The sequence below is a fragment of the Equus asinus genome, chromosome 3, assembly GCF_041296235.1.
Source record: "Equus asinus isolate D_3611 breed Donkey chromosome 3, EquAss-T2T_v2, whole genome shotgun sequence".
Taxonomy (NCBI): domain Eukaryota; kingdom Metazoa; phylum Chordata; class Mammalia; order Perissodactyla; family Equidae; genus Equus; species Equus asinus.
In genome coordinates, this window is record NC_091792.1 from 115,386,211 (window position 1) to 115,402,487 (window position 16,277).

Below are 16,277 nucleotides of genomic sequence, written 5' to 3' on the forward strand. Positions count from 1 at the left end.
CATGCTATTCAAGTTTACATTTTCTTGGTATTTTGAGGACAACTTAGTTGATTTCTTTCTACATCAGAGATGGGAGCATGGTGGCAACTCAACTTGAAAGCCACAGAAGCTATAACTTACTATTATTCCCCCAATTTTTTTTTTTTTTTTAAAGATTGGTACCTGGGCTAACAACTGTTGCCAATCTTTTTTTTTTTTCCTGCTTTATCTCCCCAACCCCCCCCCCCCCCCACCCACCCCGTACATAGTTGTATATCTTAGTTGCAGGTCCTTCTAGTTGTGGGATGTGGGACGTCGCCTCAACGTGGCCTGACGAGCCATGTCCGCACCCAGGATCCAAACCCTGGGCAGCCACAGCGGAGTGCGTGAACTTAACCACTTGGCCACGGAGCCGGCCCCTATCCCCCCCAATTTTTAAAAGTCATTGCATAAGTGACGAGTGAAAATAAGAAATACTATAAATTAATATGGATATAGGAACACCTTATGAGAAAAATCCAAATAATAAGCAAATGTGTGACTGAGGAAATTTTCTGCAGGGAAAACAAATTTCTGAACAGTAATTCTTTTTATAGAGATTACTGGAAAGGTGAACTTTACCTAAGAATCTTGTCATATTAAAAGGTAAAATTCAGTTTTAATGTTTCTGTTAATTCTTCCTGCTGTTAAAGGGTAAAGGCATGGACTCGATGACTTCTGTTTATCAGAGGACTTTAATGAGGTTTTATACAAACATAGATCAACCCAGAGCTTGCTTTGTACTGGAGAGTATTGGTGAACTGGAATGTTACACATATCAAGAATTAGAAATTTATGTGTCATAAGCTGGTCTGTCAGTTAGAGTTTGCTGTATAAATAACATGCCTGTCTAAAACCTAGAGGCTTAAAACAGTAACCTTGCATTTAGTTCATATTCTGCAAATTGGCTATTAGCGTTGAGTTCAGATGGGCATTTATTTTTCTATCTAGGTCAGGCTTGGCTGATTTTGTCTGACCTTGCTCGTGTATCTTTGGTTAGCTGATATGTTGGATAGGGCTGGCTGGTTTAGGATGGCTTCAGCAAGGAAGGCTGGGATGACGGAGCCTTCTTTCCAGCAAGCTAACCCATGCTTATTTACTTGTAAAGCTGTAGAGTTACTGTAACAACAATAGGGCAAGCCCCCATATACAAGCCCTTAGTCTCTGCTTGCTTCATATTTAGCACTTCCCAAGGCATGTCACTAGAGTAATTGTGAGAAGGTACTAACAAAGGACATCCTTGTAGGGGGTATGAGAGGCTGTTACTATAATCAGTTCACTCTAGCAGGCTACTATTCAGGGGTGACAACAAGCAATTTGACATGACCAATGCAAGCTGAGACCTAAGGAGAGATAGAAAAGCATATGTTTACCACAACAAATATAGTGAATTTATTTTTGGAATAGTATGTCTAATATTTTTATTTGGGTTTCAGCTTGCTACTTTGCAGTGCTCTGTTCCCATTTTGATTCTCCAAAATTTCAGCTGAAGTTTTCTTTTTCCCCCCCTTTTTAAATAAATTGACTTTTTGTTAGTGGATACTCTAATAGAATAACTCAAATGTGGTGTTATCCTTTGTGGGGTTAATTGGAACAAAAGAGCATGGAGGTTATGAAAGGAAAGCTGCAAAGGGAAGTCTGAAAATTCATTAGAAGCAAGGAGTTCAAGGAAGAGATGCTAAGAAAAATCAAGATGCACATAGACCTTTAGAGATTTTGGAAATGTCTTGGATTTCCTATTGAAAGTGGGATAGGTATTTAATAATAAGATAATCTTTATTTGTCAGGAACCAAGCCCTTTCTATATATTAACTTGTTTAATCACCTTAAATTAACTAAATTAAATCAAAACAATATTCTCTTAAGGTATACTCTATTGCTATTTTCTTTCTATAAAAATAAAAACTTAAGTGTAGAATATTTAAGTGATCTTCTCATGGGCACAGAGCTGTAGATAGTGTGTCCATGAGGCAGATACAAATAGACTGCCTATTTATCCTAAACTCCCAGCCATTCAACTTTATACATTGTGGGGGGAAATAAAAATGTAATGAAAATAATTGGGTCATTGTATGATGTTAAAGCTGATACAGATTTCATTGATAGAGTTGAGACTTGGAAGACAATCTTATTTATATCCTGCATTTTGGAATCAACTTAAAACAAACAAATCTCCACTTCTTCCCTCTCTACTGCTATTCCCCTTTCGCTTACATAGTCTACATTTCTTGCTACATAAAATTTGTGCTTTCCTTGCTTTTTCAATATCTTTGTAATACCATAGTAGCTCTTTCCTTCTTTTATAATAAACTTTTTGATATATTTACCTTCACTTTCTTCATATATCACCACATGGATGGAGTCTTTAAGCCACTTAATCTTAATTATTTCCTTGACAGCCCTATATCCAAACATAGCCACATTAGGGTTAAGACGTCAACCTATGAATTTTTTGTGGGACACAGTTTAGTCCATAACACAACATTCTGAGGACCAAATGAGATAATAAATGTGAAATCCATTGCGTGATAACTGAAACCCAGAAATGCTCAAGAAATTTTAGCTACTATTACTGTATAATTATCACATCACAATCATTATTATTTTCACTATCATTAAAAGGTGACGTTGAAAAGCTTGAATGATAACGGATATGACGTTAATTCCATATACAGAGTGAATAATAGAAACAAACGAACAGCGCACTTCTGAATGCATGCTTGTTTAATGTGCAGGAGAAAATATTTGGTGAAAAGGGACAGAAAAGCTATCTTGAAAATATATTTTTTTAAATATTTTATTTTTTTCTCCCCAAAGCCCCCTGGTACATAGTTGTATATTCTTCGTTGTGGGTCCTTCTAGTTGGGGCATGTGGGATGCTGCCTCAGTGTGGTTTGACGAGCAGTGCCATGTCCATCCCCAGGATTCAAACCAACGAAACACTGGGCTGCCTGTGACAGAGCATGCAAACTTAACCACTCGGCCACTGGGCCAGCCCCATCTTGAAAATATTTTTAACGGTAGTTTGTAAAACAGGAAGTAGAGTTATTTTCTTTTGTTCCCCAAGACAGAATTTGGATACTCTTGGGGAAGTATTAAGTAGGAATGTTTCAGCTCAGTATAAATAAGCACACCTTGTCAATCATAGAGAAGGTTTCTTTAAAAATTGATGAGGTTCCTATCCTGGAAATGTTTCAAGAAAAGGCAGACCTCACATTCTGGAATGTGGTTGGATGATAGGTTGTTCTATACAACTTCTAAGGTAAATTCCAATGCTCAAAATGTGATGTTACTGATTTAGATTTTGTATTTGCTGGGAGAGGGTCATACATGATCCTAGAAAGAGGATTTTCAGCATAATGATGGACACAAAATTGAGAATGTAAAGAGACAAAGAGGGAAGAAATCATTTTTAAGTGGAAATTAGTACAGTTACTTGGATAAAAGAATGTTCTTAAGTGAAAGAGACACTAAATAGTGATTGCAGTGAGTTTGAGGTATAAGTAGTGCTGGGATGTGGAGATACACGTGTTTGGAAAGCGGAAGGGAAAGACTAGAGACTGTGGGGTTATGTGGAGTGAGATCATTTGGAATCCTGCAGTACAGAGTGAGCCTCAGATGTTTTTGAACGCCATCTAAATTGAGTCAAGCTCAGCAATTGTAATTTGTTTGAGAGACTCTTTATCACATATTCTGTGAAATCGGATAGTATTAAGATTAACCATACATAATAGATTTTTGATAGGACCTACAGGATAAATGGCTGAGAGAATAATTCTGAGATATCAGTGGTCAGCTAGACCCAGGAAACCTTTTTTTTTTCTTTAATAGTTTGAAACCAGGGCTAAGTCTATACACATGAAATATCTTAATGTAAGCCGAAATTCTTCAGAATGTTATATATTTTTTGATTTCTGTAAGGGAAAAAGCTTTAGTGACTCTTTGCGCACTTCACTCAAATATTAGTTTCCCTAAAACTAACATCTTACTTTTAACTGTTTTTATCTTTCACACTGATTATCTTAGTATATCATCAATTTTATATTTAAAAGCTTAAAGTTTAGAAAATTTAAAATAATTTTAATTCAACCAAAATATTGTCCTTTCTTTTTCATGTGTGTTATTGCAACTATGTTTTATCTCTTGATTCATTTCTACATTTTTATTAGTCACAATTAAGATATTTGATATTACACTAGCAAGTGAACTGACGTCTCCAAGAATGAAGACCATGCAGATTTGTTGCTCATGTTATGTCCAGTGCAGCTTCAGTGATTCTCTTTGGAATTCATCGTCATATGGTAACTCAAGGATCCAGGTGCCTGCCATTCTATGGTGTTGCCTTCTTGAACACTTGCTTTCTGGTATCACCACAGAAAGGGAAGAGAAGGTGTACGCAGGAGCTTTTAGAGCCAAGTCTCCAGGCACTGTATTTTTCCTACAAATATGTCATTTGCCAGAACTCCGTCAACCAGCCTCAACCCAATCACAAGCACCAAAGCTGAAATCAAGTCTTCTTTTGTGACCAGGAAGAGGAAAAATGAAAAAGGAATTGGTAAAACACATAGCATGGTCTCTGCTACAATACATAAAGATGTATTCTGGGAAACAAGGAAGGGGAACACGGTCAGAACTTTTTGGTGAGTGAGAGCTAAAGGAGCAGAGGGTGAGACAGGGCAGAGCTGTAGAGCTAACCAAACTTAGGGAAACGTACTGGGGAGAATCCAGCAACAAACAGTCTAGTAAACCAAAGAGGGGAGAATTAATGGATTATTAAAATTGATGGGCCAAACTAGTTATTAGAAAGTGATGTATGGAGCAATAAGTGGAGAGACAAGGTGATCATATGCTGTGGCCTGCTGTATAAGAGAGTCAAATGTACGAATTTGGGTTAATTTTCAAAGGTATATTTAATGTTCTCCCTGAAGCAAGATTATACATTCCTGTGCTTTTTTTCTTTAGACACAGTCAGTACCATGTCACATTGCTGAGGCATCCTCTGAGTTGTGTTGTGTACACATGCTCATGCATACATAACTCCCCTAGCCCTGGCAGCATGTGCACTGGGCAACTGGACCACATTTTGTTTACTTAATGGAAGTTTCATGTCTCTAGACATGCAAGTTGTCTCACTTACACTTAGAAAGTTCTAGTAGCTTTCCACATATGGACCTCCTCATCCTTCTCCCCATAGCTTTATGATTTTGCATCAGGTTGCTAAGTTCCGAAGAAACTTATTTATGAGAGAAAGGCAAACAAAAGGAACATTCAGACAACAGTATAAGTTTCTTTTCCTCTGGGAAGGACCAGTCAACAAGCTCACTGGAGAGCATCTAAAACCATAGCAAGGCCCCGAGGGGACCGGGAAACAGAGCACTCATTTTTAGGTTAGTCTGTTAAGCAAAATATCAGCTTTGAATTCATTTGGTTTCAATTTACCTTTCACAAAACGCATATATAGTCAAAGATCTTGTACTTGTGTTTTCCTTTCTGCTTGCAAATTTTACCCCATTTAAAACATAAAAGGAGAAAAATAATGTTGCTGACCAGAGCCAGATGTAATATGGGTGCACACAGTACAAACTTTCCCTCAGAGAGTTTACCTCTAGACTTCATGGGTGAGGGTTGTTCCTTAATAGAAAAACAAAAGCATGCCCTTTGGCAGTAGAGCATTTCACTGTCAACAGGATACAACATATCCCCGAGAGGAGCTTTCTTCTCCTTAACTTTTGGGAACCCCACCCTCTGTTGTACAGAAAAGGAAATTAGACATATTGAGGAAGCAGAAGTTTTACTAAGAGAGAAACATTATCCTCCTAATTTTGTCTTCTTGAAAGTAGAAGTTTAATGATTATTCTTGAATTGCCAGATCCTTTCTCAGTCTGCTTCTGAATGCTATGGCACTGTAGCCCACGGCATTTAGGAAAACTTATGCCTACACTCTCCTCCCATCCTAAAAAGAAATCTCAGCTATCAACTTCCGCTTAATGATGAAACTTTAAAAATCATTAATTTTAGATCTGGAAGATCATTAGCAATAATATCCCACGCATGTGTGACTGAGGCCCTTTGCAGTGAAATATTAATATTTTTTAATTAGAGGCAGGGCCAGGACTTGTAGCTCATAATCCCATGCTCTTTTCACTGTATCAGTTTTACATGAAAGAATGAGAGCATTAACTGGAAAGCACTTTGGTGTTATTGGGTCCATGATTGTCCTCTGACCTTTCAGACTACTGTTGTTCAGGAGTTTTAAGTGAAGAATGAGGTATCCAAGCCATTAACTATGCGTGGGCCAAAGAAGCCTTCCATATAACGTCATTTCAAATGCGACAGAAAGATCTTCTCTGTCTGCGTGCCTGGCTCTACTACACAGTAACAGCTTCCACCATTAGGGATTCGGAGAGTCAGGTTAAACATGACTCTATCCTTAGTGTCCTATCTTAAAATTCAAACATTCTGAGAGACATGTTACTTTAAGTCACCAACAGCTAGCTCTGAATTTGTTTACAAGACAACTTCTCTCCGTGATGGGAGAAATGAGGCCTTGATCTAAATGACAGAAAGCTCAGACAGTAGAGAAGTGTACAGAAAAGATAGATGAAATATGCCAAACTTAACGTGCTTCACAGTCTTGCTTAAGCCAGGCCTTAACCACATTACAGACATTATTAACATGCTGTAATATTCAAGGGGCAAAATCCATGTAGAGTTGAGTTGCCCCTAGTGACTATAGCTAAGAAGCTACAGTAGCTAGCTAGTACCCAAAGATAATATAGAGATCAGTTACTATTTCCAATTGAATTAAGAAATTTTTTTGCTACTAAAAAATGTGGTATGTCACATGTGGTAGGCTGTGCTAATTTTCAAAGATATATTTGTTGCTCTCCCTGAATTGAGATTATACGCTCCCATGCTTTTGAACTCTGGGATGGAAATACAACTTGCTTTGACCAACAAAATACGCATGCAAGTAACAGGAGTTGCCTCTAGGTGTTAAGTGGGTAAGTGTTGAAACCCAGTGTGTGGTTTTTCATGATGTCTTTCCCCCATTCTCTGAACATTAAAGCTGTGTTGAGATACAGACTCTGTCAGCCTGATATTTTAAGTGACTGAAATGAACCAATCCTCCTTGCCATCGGGTAAACATGCAGTGTGAGCTAGAAATAAACTTTGTCATTTTAAGTCACTGTGATATTTAGGTTGTCGGTAATTGCAGAATAGCTTATCCCCTCCTGACTGATGTAGAAATTGACATCAGGAATAGGGTTCTGCTATATCAAAAAACTGTATTATGTGTTTTGTAATCAGGTAGTGCACAGGAAGGATTCTATTATTGAGGCTAGAAAAAAGTAACTCATATTTTGCAAAAGTAAAACATTCCTTTGGATAACTTGGAAGGCAGATGAGGTATTTAATATTTTGTACCTTTCAAGAAAGAGAGAAAAACAAAAGAGACTAAAAGTGTGGCTCTCTCAAAAAGTCCGATGAGCTCAAAGTATCCAGCATTAATTCCTGAGTGTAAATATACTCATAGACACAGTAGCTGTACCACTCTGGCCAAAGAATTCTGCAATAAGGCACACATAGATGATCCACACAGATGATTCTATCTGTCTTGTTGATTGCTATTATTCCAAGCACAAAGCAAATGTTTGGAACATAGTAGCGTTGTCATAAATTTTATAAAATGTTTCTAGTTTGTAATATTTTCTCTTTCTCAACAGAAAAAAGAGAGACAGAGAATGAGAGAAAGAATAACATACATTACTTCTTTGCTTTTTATTTTTTCTTATTTCTTTTTTCATTTTTTTTCTTTTGTTACCAATGGAATTAAAAGTAAAAAGCTTTACTTATGCGGCTCTTGAGTCTTGTAGAATCCAGAAACACTTGTCCCCTTGAAAATGCTGCCCACGCTACGAGCTTTGGCTTTTCCAGAACAGTATGTTGGTAATAGGTGAAATCCTTGATCTTGCTCTTCATTACTTTTCTTTTTCCTGAAGTGTTTCCAAAAATGACTTCTCCATTGTTGATAGTTTCTCAAGTTTGCTCACTTTTCCCCTGGAAATTGACCACTTATTATTTTCTTTATAAATTATGGAAGGTTTATCATTTATTGGGTTTTCTACAAAAATTTGGCTTTCTCTCATTAATTTTTACCTTTGTCTTTAAAAATTATTTTTCATTCATCTTCTGGTTTATGGGTTTTTTTTTGTTTTGCCCCATGTGAAAAATCTATACCTTCTCTTAATAAAGCAAATGGAATGCCATTGTTAGAAATCTTGCTCTTCCTAACATCTGTTCAAAAACTGTCTTTTACATGGTGACTGTAGTCTATCATTTTATAGACTCTTGAAAAGAAAATTAAGTGCTTTCCTTTGCTTATTTCTCTAACAATTAAAAAAGAAAATCTTTTCCATATAAATAGGAATTTGTTTTCTTTCAAAATACTCAAAAATTTTCCAGGTTTTATTTATTTCTGTAGTGCGAAAAGTAGATATTTTTTCATGACCGACAATAGGATTTTCTAAGCAATTTTTTTCAGTTCTGCTGATACATTTACATCTTTTGTTAGTATATTGTATTCATTTTATTCAATCCTTTATTCTTATAGAACAGCTCTATCACCCAATATAATAGTCTTTCTTCACATGTTTTTTAAAATCAGCTTTATTGGGATATAATTGACATATAACATCATGTAAGGTTAAGGTGAACAATGTGATGGTGTGGTACACATACCTATTGTGAAATGCTTGGCACAATAGGGTTACTTAATACCTCCTTCACCTCACATAACTGCCATTTTTTGTGTGTGTGGTGAGAACATTTAAGATCTACTCTCTTATCAAATTTCAGGATATGATACAGTATTATTAGCTATAATCACCGTAAGATCTGAACCCATAAAAATATTAGAAGAAAACATAAGAAAGAAGCTCCTTGACATTGGTCTTGGCAACAATTTTTTGCATATGCACCAAAGGCACAAGAACAAAAGCAAAAACAAATAAGTGGGCCTACATCAAACTAAAATTCTTCTGCTCAGCAAAGAAAACTATCAATGAAATGAAAAGGTAAACTGTGAAATGGAGGAAATCCTTATAAACCATCTAACTGATAAGGAGTTAATATCCAAAATATATAAGGAACTCAGATAACTCAATAGCAAATAAACCAAACAAACTGATTGAAAAATGAGCAGAGGACCTGAATAGACATTTTTCCAAAGAAGACATACACATAGCCAACAGGTACAAGAAAAGATGCTCAACATCACTAATCATCAGGGAAATGCAAATCAAAACCACAATGAGACATCACTTCACGTCCCTTAGAATGGCTATTACCAAAAAGACAAGAGATAACAAGTGTTGGAGAATGTGGAGGAAATGGAGCCCTTGTGCTCTGTTGGTGAGAATGTAAATTGGTTCAGCCACTATGGAAAACAGTATAGAGAGTCCTCAAAAAATTAAAAATAGAACTACCATAGGATCCAGCAATACCACTTCTGTATATATATCTGAAAAAATTGAAATCAGGATCTTGAAGAGATAGTTGCACTCCCATGTTAATTGCAGCATTATTCACAATATCCAAGATATGAAAAGTAAACTTAAGCATCCATCTACAGATGAATGGATAAAGAAGCTGTGGTATATACATATACACACAGATATACATACACACACACACACACACACACACACACATGATGGAATATTATTCAGCCATGAGAAGGGAGGAAATCTTGCCATTTGCAACAACATGGATGGATCTTCAAGCCATTATGCTAGGTGAGATATGTCAGACAGAGAAAGACGAATACTGTATAATCTCACTTATATGTGGAATCTAAAAAAAGCTGAACTCATAGAAGCAGAGATTAGAATGGTGGTTGCCACGGTGTGGTGAGGTGGTGGAAATGGGGAGATGTTGGTCAAAGAGTATAAACTTCGTTATAAGACGAATAAATTCTGAGGATATAATGTATAGCGGAGTGACTGCTTTTATTTGCTTTTTACTCTAGATTCCGTTGAAATCTCTTTTCAATACTCCAACTGTCTTAAGTGTAGAAATGGCATCATATCCTTAAAGAAATATCTTTCCCATCTCTTCTTGAAGATATACAAATTTAGAACCCTGATATTTTTCCATCCTGACTCCTGGCATTTTATAAATGTCGAATAAAATTTTCATATATTCCAAACATCTATGTCCATATAATAAAACTACTCTGGACTAAAACTATAATCATTCATTCATTATTTTATTTATAAATTCAGTTATCCTGCAAATATTCTTTTGACAGCCTAATAGATACCAGGAACTGTGGCAGATGCTCTGGATACAAAGACAAGGAAATATGGCCTGTGTTCTCAAAGAATTCACAGTGTAGTAAGAAGACTCTCACTCTCTCATTCAATACATATTTATTGAGCAGCTAATTATTATGTGCCAACCACTGCTCTAGGGCTTAGGGTACAATGGTGACAAAAGAGTTGGATATTCTTGTCTTTATGGAACTTATAATTTAGTTAAGGGAGGGTTAGACAAGCAAGAAACAACAACAATAAGTATACAGTATATTATGTGGTACAAAGTACTTTAGAAAATTTAGAAGTTAAAGGGATTAGCATGTGGGGAGAGGGAGAAGTGTACAGTATTAATAGTCTAGTCAAGAAGTCTACATTGAGAGGGTAAGACTTGTACAAAGACTGAAGGAACCGAGGACATTAGCCAAGCAGGTATCTGGAGGAAGAGAGTTTTAAACAGACGGAACTTCTAGAACAAATGTTGAGGTAGACCAGGCTAAGCTCTTGGTGTGTTTTTAATTCAAAAGGCAAGTGTGAATTGGTTTGTGTGAACAAAGGAGAGGGATGTAGGAGACAAGGTCAGAGTGACAACAAGGGATAGATGATGCAGGTTGTTTTAAGGACTTTGGCTTCGACTATCAGTGAGGGATTTTGAGCAGAGAAGGAACACACTATGAGTGATCCTTTGAATGCATCAATCTGGATGTGTATGCAAAATACAAGAAAACATATGCAAATGAAGATGCATCTAACACCGTGTTTTATTTGTTATGATACAAGGCAGACAGGTACAAGGAAAGGGGCACTATGTCTGTATCTCTGTCTTCACAGAGGTTAAAGAAACGCATGTACTTCCCCTTTTCTCGTTTGACACAATGATAATGACTTTTTCAAAACTGGTTTTCTCCTGTGAAACGCATGAAGGCAGGACCTTGTCTATTTTTCTTTCCACAATAGACTGAGAGCCTTGCATATTGTCTATCAAATATAAATTAGTTTTTGATGAATAAGAGTAGGAGTTATTCAAGGGTCAAAGCAGTGGCCTTCCAGACAGAGGAAAGAGCATGTAGGTGGGCTCTGCATGGCACATGATTTCCCCACTCTGTACACTGATGGCACTGGACTAAAGATCTTTAATGTGACTAATTATTTTTTAAATTATAGCTATGGTACAGTCTTCACGTTTTAGTCAATTAAAATCTAGACTTAATGGTTTTTTGTTCCGTAGGTTGCTTACAAGCACTTTAAGTTGGAATTATGGCTATATTTCCTATACGTTTTTCCAGTTCTTCTTCTTAGGACATGCCTCCCTGAGGGAATCCAACTGTTCCCACTTCAAATACTGTCCCCGTGCTGATGCTCCAAATCTGTCTCTAGCACACCCTCTGTCCTAAACTCCAGTCCCATGGATACAATCAAGTCCTAAATATCGTCACTTCACTTTCCCACAGATCCTTAAAACTTAGCCTCCATCTCTGACCTGTTTTGTTCTCTATTTCATTGAATGGCACTAAGAACCATCAAAATTTTTAGGCAAATATCATGGTCTTCAGGTTGATTCCTTCCTCTTTGCTCTGCACTTTCAATCACCAAATTTTTTGTATTCTAGTCCTAGATAGCTGCCGAATTTGTCACTTCTTTCTACCCCCATTGTCAGCTTCATTTCAATACACCATCAACTCAGGCGAAGATTCCCTGACAACACAGCATTCTTGCCTCTGATTTCAACTTCCTCCACACTTCTGCCAGGATGATCTTTATAGAAGCCACTCAAATATTTACTACTGGATGTTGAATAAAAGACACTTTTTAAGAAGTAGAATACTCTGAATTTTATTTCTAAGAAATTATTCTCCATTTTTTCAGCAGACAAACCTAAATGATGAGGGTAAAATAGTCATTCAGATAGATAAAAATTTTTACCCTTGGAAAGGTAGAGTGTTAAATGTCAGGAAGTCCATAGTAAATATTCAAAGTCTAATAGGACACAAAGACACTGTGTATTCCAGGTTGTAGTATTCAATATGCAGAGTGGCATAGCCCATGGGGCATTGAGCATCTAAAGCAAAGAACCTGGATTAATATTTTACAATGTGATGCATAATTTAAAAAAAGTCCATAAACACCTGCAGTCCCATTTTAATTTAATTAAGAAATTTAAGAAATATTTCAAGTCCATAAGAGAGTTTTCTGCACATAAATACACACAAAGTAAACTTCACAAAATTTGGAAATATCTGGTAGACAGTGTGAAAGCCAGTGTGGCCCTCATTGTCAACAATCACAAGAATTTGCAATTATAGATCCAATGGAAATCAATTCAGCAGGCCAATGCCTTACCTTCTTCAAATGTGCAAAAATACAATTCTTTTTGTCTGGGTATGTATGATTATCACCGTATGACCTTAAACTGACCATTTTAATTATATAAAACAATAGATAAATATCCCATTACTTACTGGATTTGTTATATTTATTAAAGGAGTTGGTTCTAGCTAGAAAAATACGGATTCTTCTCTGTCGTTTAAACATTACACATAGGCCTCTGACTTCTTGGAATTTATGATAAAAACGTCAAGTTACTTCATAATAATTTGTGAAATTATGTTTTTAGCTAACTACAGAGTGAGACTGCAGACATGTGCTTGTGTGCCTCTGTGTGTGTGTGTGCCTGTGTGTATGTGCATTTCGGTTACATTTGGCTTTGAATAGGTTTGAAATACAAAAGTCATTTTAATTTTTTAAAATTGTTTTCCATTATCTCGCTTTCGCTTTCGAGTCTGATTTATCTTTCTATTACCTGGCTTCTTTGCCTTCTCTCTCTCCCCCATTAGAATTTACGTCAACTTTTTATGGATCCTTTACCTTTTTTCTCCTTGGTATTTCTTTCCATTTGTTCCTTTAGAGATTTACCTAACACCATTTTTTTCATCTATTGAGAATTCAGGAAAATGCATTTCTTTAGAGGCATAGTCACCTGGCTCCTTCTTTGCTCAAGCTCCCACTTCTACTTTCTTTCTTATCTCTTACGTATGCCTTGATAGCCTCTTTTTCACTGTCTTTGTCCCAATCACTTTTTAAAATCTCCCTGCTATTTGATCTCTCCAATTTTCTCCCTCCAATACCATTTTATTCCCTTTTTTCTTTCTGACAGTGAGGCAGTGTCATATAAAGGAAAGATTCTGAGATTGGGATCCAGAGAGAGCTAGGTTTAAACTTGACCATCTCAAGAGGAGGGTCCAAGATAGCAGTGTAGGAAGACCCTGAACTTACCTCCACCCACTGACACACAGAATCTATACCTGCATATTGAACAATTACTCCTGAAGAAGAACTGAGGGTTGATTGAACAGCTTCTGCAAAACAAATGGTAAAGGGACCACATAGAGATGGGTAGGACAAATGGATAGATAGTATCAACAGAAACTCCACTCCTGATGTGATGACCTGCAGGAGGGAGGGATATCACTGAGAGGACCACATGTACACCTGCCTGCAATGAGATACAGCAAAAAAAACAACAAACCCCCCCCCCCCAAAAAAAAACAGTGGTTTAAAGAGCACTGAGACTATAGGAGAAGAAAATTTATTTACTAACCCTAGAGTGTCTATCAAAGAGGCAGGGAACTTCTGGAACCCTTTCCAGGGATGGAAGCACCAGTCAGTGCCATTTTTCATGTTCCCTCTTGATAGCATGGGTGGAAGCATGGTCCAAATGATATAGCTAACCTGCTAAACCCACCCCAACACATCCCAGGCCTCTGACTGACACAAGCTCCAGCCATTCTGCCAAGATGGCCCAGGGCAGTGCACCCTGGGTTCCCCTCCCTGTGCCTACCCCAGTTCCAGCCATCCTGCCAGAGAAGCCCTGGCATGGCACTCCTTGGGACCCACCCTGGCCTGTACCTGAAAAAGCTCCAGCTATCATGCCAAGGCAGCTACAGTGCACTCTGGGTCCCCTGGCCCATAACCACTCCAGTTCCAGCTGACTTGTCAGGGTGGCCTGAAAATGGAATGCCCTTGGAATCCCCCAGCCTACACCTACTCAAGCTCCAGCTGGCTTAGAAAGCTGCCCAGCCACACACAGTCTACTTAGGGGACACTCCTCCTCAAGGTCACTCAAGGTAGCTGTTTTGCCTAATTCATAGAAACAAACACAGAAAAATCAAACAAAACGAGAATATAGTAGAATATGTTCCAAATGAAAAAATAAAATAAAACCCCCCAAAAAGCTCTAATGAAACAGAGATAATTAATCTAACTGATGAAGCTCCCAAAGCAATAGTCATTAAGCTGCTCAGTGAACTTCGGAGAAGAATGGAGGATCATAGCGAAATTCAACAGGGTTAGAAAATGTAAGAAAGAACCAAACTGAGCTGAAGAATACAAAAATTGAAATGAAAAATACATTACAGGGAATCAACAGCAGATTAGATGACACAGATCAGTGATCTGGAAGACAAAATAATGGATATCATCCAATCAGAACACCCTGAAAAAAAAAAGAATTAAAAAAAATGGGGAAAAAAAAGTCTAAGGAACTTCTAGGAGAACAACAAGTGTACTAAAATTTGCAATGTACATGTCTCAAAAGGAGAGGAAAACTTATTTGAAGAAATAATGACTGAAAACTTCTCTAACCTGGGGATGGAAACAGACATCCAGGCCCAAGAAGCAAGGAAAGTCCCAAATAAGAAGAACCAAAATGAGCCCACTTCAAGACACTTTATAATTAAAATGGATAAGCTAAAGGTAAAGAGAAAACCTTAAAGCTAGCAAGAGAAAAAATGTCACATCAAAGGAATCCCATAAGACTTTCAGCTGATTTTTCAGCAGAAGTTTTACAGGCCAGAAGGGAATGGCATTATATATTTAGAGTGCTGAAAGGAAAAAACATATAACCAAGAAAACTCTACCCATGAAGTTTATCACTCATAATTGAAGGAGAGAGAAAGAGTTTCCCAGACAAGCAAAAACTAAAGGAGTTCATCACCAATAAACAGGTCTTATAAAAGTGTTAAAGGATGTTCTTTAAGTGGAAAAGAAAAAGCCATAATTAGAAATAAGAAAATGTATTAAAAAAAGAATCTCACTGGTAAAGGCAAATATTTAGTAGAGGCATGGATAAACCACTTAAAAAGCTAGTGTGAAGGTTAAAAGACAAAAGTAGTAAAGCAAACTATAACTAAAATAAGTTATAAAATATATGATACGTATACAGGTCAATGCATATTAACCTCATGGTAACCACAAACCACAAACCCACAATACATGCACAAAAACATAAAGAGAAAGGAATCCTAACATAACATTAAAGAATACTATCAAACCATAGGGGAGGAGGCCAAGAGAAGAAGAAGGGAACAGAGAACTACAAAAACTCCCAGAAAACAACTAAAAAAATGGCAATAAGTACATACCTATCAATAAATACTTTAAATGTAAATGGACTAAATGCTCCAATAAAAAGACATAGAGAGGCTGAATGGATAAGAAAACAAGACCCATCTATATGCTGCCCACAAGAAACTCACTTCAGATCTAAAGAAACACACAAAGTGAAAGGATGGAAAAAGATTTTTCATGCAAATAAAAACAAAAATAAAGCTGGAGTAGTGATACTCATATCAGAAAAAAGAGACTTTAAAACAAAGACTGTAATGAAAGACAAAGAAGGACATTATGTAATGATTAAGTGATCAATCCAAGAAAAGGGTATAACATTCATAAATATATATGCCCTCAACATAGGAAAACCTAAATATATAAAGCAAACATTAACAGACATAAAGGGAGAAATTGACAGTAATACAATAATAGCAGGGGACTTTAATACCCCACTTACATTAATGGCTAGATCACACAGACAGAAAAGCAATAAGGAAACATTAGCTTTAAATGACACATTAGGGCAGATGGACTTAATTGATGTATACGGAACAT